A 6,932-nucleotide genomic window follows, 5' to 3' on the forward strand; every position below is an offset into this window, starting at 1 on the left:
GGCTGGAACAGGCATGATGGGCTGAATGGCCTCTCTGCGCCGCACCTTTTCTGTGGCTCTATAATAGTCATAGTTAATGTTATTACATATTAGAACTATTATTATGCTGAGAAAAGAGACATGCTGAAGTTTTTCGTCTGTCACTCATCAGGACAGAATCACAAGGATACCAAATTTCAGAGGAAGCAACAATTTATATTGCTTGAGAAAAGGGTGCTGATTTGGTTGAGGTATTGTCACGGAGAATGCACCGGGGAACTATTGCCCCAGGCGCTTTCGTTTAATTCAAAATGTGCAATTCTTGAACAAATTATTTTCTCACGCAATGTAAATTGTTACTCCCTTTCAAAAGCAAGATGAAAAACTTTGTCTTTGTTCAGCAATACTCAGGTTTTGTAAGACCAAACGATTATTACTTATCAAATATTAAATTATTAATAATATAATTAGTTATTAAGTAGTAACCAGCAGTTATTGCTTTGGTTAAATTAATGATTGTTAATTAATAGTAAATTGCTATTTATTGATTATTCATAAATGAATGTTTGATAGTAATTAAATATTACATTGATACTATAATTGTGATCATTACTTATAATTTATTTATAATATATTAGTAATTATTAACCATTAATATACTTATATCATTATTATACATTATTAAATGAGCACAAATTATTTTTCAGCATTATCAGTGCAATTTAGAGCAATTATTAATTAACAATCAATTTATTGATGCACAAATATTAATGAAATAGCAAATTAATTTAGAAATATTAATGTTAATAAATATGATTAACATTCAATTAATTTATTGATACACCAATATTAATGAAATATTAAATTAATTTAGAAATATCAATGTTAATAATTATGATTGTTAATTAATGATAATTACTAATATTATAAATAAACGTCACAATTATAGTATTAATGTAATATTTAACTAATTGATTATTAATAATCAATCAATTTATTAACACCCAAATATTTAATATTAATGAAATATTACATTAATTTAGAAATAATGTTAATAATATGATTAATAGTAAATTATTATTTGATTATTCATAGCTGAATATTTGGTAGTAATATTACATTATTAATGGTATAGTGATCATTCATTGTTATAATCAATAAATATTAATTCTAATTAAATATTAAATTCATATAATTATAATTAAATATTATAATTATTAATCATTATTTACACAATATATAATATTGTTGTTATGTAATATTATCAATAAATGATCATTAGTTGTTATTCAGCATTTATCCTGGGGCTCCCCTGAAGAGAGCGAGGAGGCTGATGGGAGCTGTGACGGTCTGGGGGCGCAGGGGCTGCCGGGGGGTGTACCAGTGGAAGCGCACGCGAGGGGGGAGGGGGCCGACGGGAAGTGTACTAGTGGGCGGGGCGGGGGAGCGGGGGTGTGGAAGCGCGCGGGGGCGGGCGGTAGGTGTCCAGCCTGCCGCGGGGGCCGGTGGGTAGCGAGTCCCGCCGGAAGTGACGCCGCTTCCGCTCAGCAATGGCGGCTCTCATGCAGGTTCCGGTTTCAGTTTGGTCCCCATAAAAAAAGAAAGTTTATCCCCCCCCGGGTGTTTTTATTGGGTTTTTTTTTCTCTCTCACTCTCCCTCCAGTATTGAGGAGTTTTTATTATTTAGTTATTCCCCCCCCCCCTCCTCCCCGCCCCACTCTCTCTCTCTCTCTGTCTCTCTGCCTGGAGCCGGATTGGGGAATCCGGTCAAACTGGAGAGGCCGGGCCCGGGCCCGGTGGGTTGGGGCCGGACGGTCATGATGAAGACTCAGTGTCTCCTGGGCCTGAAAACCTTCGTGGCGTTCGCGGCCAAAGTCTGGAGCTTCATCCTCTACATCCTCCGGCGGCAGATCCGCACCGTGAGTCTCTTAACTAGCTTAATCAGCCCGCTTTAACCAGCAGAACTGACTTAACCAGCACCCCCCCCCCCCCCCCCCCCCCCCACACCCGCCACTTTCCCAGGAACCAGCCCCCAGCCCTGGTATAACCATGGCAACTGCTCCCCCACCGGCAAGCTTCACCCAATGCCAACCAGCTCAGTCCGGTTCAACTGGCCACTGCTCTGGGGTGTTGAAGGAGGGGTTGGGTTGGGGGGGTGGGGGGGTGGTTCTGCCTCAACCAGTTCCCACTCCCCCCCGCCCCCCGGCCCGGGCTGGCAGAGTCCGGGAATGCCGAAGAACATAGAGAAATAGGAGCAGCGGCAGCCCATTTGGCATAAAGCAGCAACCGAGGTGACCAGGGCAACTGTCTGCTCCCCGTGTGGATCCTGGTAGGCAGTCGAGCTCACTTCACGGCATGTGTCTCTGAAGTTGCTTTAATGCAACGTTCACTCTGAGAGGTCCCTCAATTGGCACCGTATATCAGGGGGTGCAGGGGTGGGGGAGGCCTTTTGGGTATGTCATTATTCAGGAGTGCACACTGGATGGTGGTGGGGGTTTCCACTGGGTGTGATTGTTTGGTAGGTGGAGAGGATGTGAGTGGGATAATTCCAGTGAGCACAATATCTATGTGGGTTGGAACCTCCCTTGATATAACATTTATCTCCGTAAGATGGATTCCACTGGGCAGACTATTTATTGTAGCCGGAATTAGGTATAATATTCAACTGGGCCAGTCCCCATTGGGTACAATGTGCACTTCCAAGATTCCTCGTGTGTATGTTCTTTATTCAATGTGAAGGGCTCCTCTTTGTATGATTGCATAAGGATTTGTGACCCTAACGGACACCAGGGAAAGTTGAAATGCAGTTCTCACTGGCTGATTGAGATTCAGCCTTTGCCTGATATTCTTCATCCTGAGCACTCTTAGATCATTTTACAGCCTTGAAAGTTTACAAACTTGAAATGACAGGAGCTGCTCAATCTGATGGCTGGAGTTTAATCTCAGCACCGTGTCTGTAGTTGAAAGACTGTCACTGTATAGCACTGGAGTACAGTTCTTGGTCGAGACAGGTCTGCAACTGTATAACATTGGGGTACAGTACTGCAGGTGTAGGTCAGTCACTATATAACACTGGGTCACAGTGTGTTATTTACGACAGCTCAGTGCCTGTACGACAATGGGGTAAAGTACTGATGGGGTCAGGTCTGTCACTGTATAACACTGGGGCACAGTACTGGTGGGTAGACATCTGTCACTGTATAACACTGGGGTAATATAAGCTTGGGACAGACATGTCACTGTGTAACACTGGGTACAGTACTGGTTGTTATAGTCTGTCAGTATATAATACTCAGGTACAGTACTGGTCGCAACAGGCCTGCCACTGTATAACACTAGGGTACATTACATGTAGGGACAGGTCTGTCACTGTATCATTGGGATATAATACTGGTGGGGACAGATCTGTCACTGCATAACAGGGGTATAGTACTGGTGGGAGCAGATCTGTCACTGTATAATATTGGTAATAGGACTGGTGGGGACAGGTCTGTCACTATAACACTGGGGTACAGTACTGGTGGGGACAGGACTGTCACTGTATAACACTGGGGTACAGTACTGGTGAGGACGGGTCTGGCACTGTATAACACTGGGGTACAGTACTGGTTGGGACAGGTCTGTCACTGTATAGCTTTGGGGGACAGTACTGGTGGGGACAGGTCTGTCACTGTGTAACACTGGGGTACAGTACTGGTGGGGTCAGGTCTGTCACTATAACACTGGGGTACAGTACTGGTGGGGACAGGTCTGTCACTGTATAACACTGGGGTACAGTACTGGTGGGGACAGGTCTGTCACTGTATAACACTGGGATACAGTACTGGTGGGGACAGGTCTGTCACTGTATAACACTGGGGTACAGTACTGGTGGGGACAGGTCTGTCACTGTATAACATGGGTACAGTACTGGTGGGGACAGGTCTGTCACTGTATAACACTGAGGTACAGTACTGGTGGGGACAGGTCTATCACTTTATAACACTGGGGTACAGTACTGGTGGGGACAGGTCTGTACCTGTATAACACTGGGGTACAGTACTGGTGGGGACAGGTCTGTCACTGTATAACACTGGGGTACAGTACGGGTGGGGACAGGTCTGTCACTGTATAACACTGGGGTATATTACTGGTGGGTACACGTCTATCACTGCATAACACAGGTATAGTAACGTGGGAGCAGATTTGTCACTGTTTAACACAGTGATATAGTACTGATGGGTACAGATCTGTCACTATAACACTGGGATACAGTACTGGTGGGGACAAGTCTGTCACTGCATAACACAGGTGTAGCACTTGGAACAGATCTGTCACTGTATAATATTTGGATATAGTACTGTTGTGGACAGGTCTGTCACTGTATAACACTGGGGTACAGTACTGGTGGGCACAGGTCTGTAACTATATAACATTGGGATATAGTACTGGTGGGGACAGGTCTGTCACTGTATAACACTGGGGTACATTTTTGGTGGGTACAAGTCTGTCACTGCATAACACAGGTATGGTACTGAGAACATCTGGAACTGTATAACTTTTTGATATAGTACTGGCGGGGACATGTTTGTCACTGTATAACACTGGGGTACAGTACTGGTGGAGACGGGTCTGTCACTGTATAACACTGGGTTACAGTACTGGTGTGGACAGGTCTTTCACTGTATAACACTGGGGTACGGTACTAGTGGGGACAGGTCTGTCACTGTATAACACTGGGGTACAGTACTGGTGGGGACAGGTCTGTCACTGTATAACACTGGGGTAGTACTGGTTGGGAAGTGTCTGTCACTGTATAACACTGGGGTACAGTACTGGTGGGGACAGGTCTGTCACTGTATAACACTGGGATACAGTACTGGTTGGGACAGGTCTGTCACTGTATAACACTGGGATACAGTACTGGTGGGGACAGGACTGTCACTGTATAATATGGGGGTACAGTACTGGTTGGGACAGGTCTGTCACTGTATAGCACTGGGGGACAGTACTGGTGGGGACAGGTCTGCCACTGTATAACACTGGGGTACAGTACTGGTGGGGACAGGTCTGTCACTGTATAACACTGGGGTAGAGTACTGGTGGGGACAGGTCTGTCACTGTATAACACTGGGGTACAGTACTGGTGGGGACAGGTCTGTCACTGTATAGCACTGGGGTACAGTACTGGTGGGGACAGGTCTGTCACTGTATAACACTGGGGTACAGTACTGGTGGGGTCAGGTCTGTCACTGTATAACACTGAGGTACAGTACTGGTGGGGACAGGTCTGTCACTGTATAACACTGAGGTACAGTACTGGTGGGGACAGGTCTGTCACTGTATAACACTGAGGTACAGTACTGGTGGGGACAGGTCTGTCACTGTATAACACTGAGGTACAGTACTGGTGGGGACAGGTCTGTCACTGTATAACACTGAGGTACAGTACTGGTGGGGACAGGTCTGTCACTGTATAACACTGGGGTACAGTACTGGTGGGGACAGGTCTGTCACTGTATAACACTGAGGTACAGTACTGTTGGGGACAGGTCTGTCCCTGTATAGCACTGTGATACATTTTGGCCCGTGTAGCAGAAAGTCCTGGGTGTACATGTGCTTAGATTATTGAAGGTGGCGGGGCAGGTGGAGAGAGCAGTTAATGAAGCGTATAGTATCCTGGGCTTTATTAATAGGGGCATTGAGTACAAGAGCAGGGAGGTTATGCTGAATTTATATAAGACACTTGTTAGACCTCAGCTGGAGTATTGTGTACTATTCTAGGCACCATATTATAGGAAGAATGTGAACACATTGGAGAAAGTGCAGAAGAGGTTTACAAGAATGGTTCCAGGGATGAGAAACTTCAGCTATGAGGATAGATTGGAGAGGTTGGGACTGTTCTCCTTGGAGTGAAGATTTGATAGAGATGTTTAAAATCATGAGGGGGCTGGACAGAGTAGATAGGGAGAAGCTGTTCCCACTTGTTAAAGGATCAAGAACGAGAGGGGCACAGATTTAAAATGATTTGCAAAAGAAGCAAATGTGACGGGAGAAAAAACTTTTTCACACAGCGAGTGGTTGGGGTCTGGAATGCACGGCCTGGAAATGTGGGGGAGGCAGGTTCAATCGAGGCATTCAAGAGGGCATTAGATGATTATTTGAATGGAAACAATGTGCAGGAGTACGGGGTAAAGGCAGGGGAATGGCACTAAGTTATAATGCTCATTTGGAGAGCCAGTACAGAGACGATGGACCGAAAAGCCTCCACCGGTGACCTTAAAATTCTGTGGTTCTGTATACAGTACTGGTGGAAACAGGCCTGTCACTGTACAGTATTGGGATATAGTACTGGTGGGGACAAGTCTCTCACTGTCTAACTGGAGAGCAGTACTGGTGGGGACAGGTCTCTCACTGTCTAACTGGAGAGCAGTACTGGTGGGGACAGGTCTGTCAGTGTATAACACTGGGGTATATTACTGGTGGGTACACGTTAGTCACTGCATAACACGGGTATAGTACTAGAGGGTACAGATCTGTCTCTATAACATTGGGATATAGTACTGGTGGGGGCAGGTTTGTCAGTGTCTAACGCTGAGGTAAAGAGCTGGTGGGAACAGGTCTGCCCCGGTATAGCACTGGGGTAGATTGCTGGTGGGTACATGTCATTTGCTGCATAACACGGGTATAGTACTGTGGGAACAGATCTGTCACTGTACAATATTGGGATATAGTACTGGTGGGGACAGGCCTGTCACTGTATAACAGTTGGGATACAGTACTGGTGGAGACAGGTCTGGCACTGTATAACACTGGGATACAGTACTGGTGGGGACAGCACAGGACAGGGTCACTCTGTAACCCTGGGTACAGTGCTGGTTATTATAGTCTATATAACACTGGGGTACAGTATTGGTGGGGACAGGCCTGTCCCTGTATAACACTGGGGTGCATTACTGGTGGGTAGACATCTG

This window comes from Cetorhinus maximus, unplaced genomic scaffold (assembly GCF_964194155.1).
Source record: "Cetorhinus maximus unplaced genomic scaffold, sCetMax3.hap1.1 HAP1_SCAFFOLD_1164, whole genome shotgun sequence".
Classification (NCBI taxonomy): domain Eukaryota; kingdom Metazoa; phylum Chordata; class Chondrichthyes; order Lamniformes; family Cetorhinidae; genus Cetorhinus; species Cetorhinus maximus.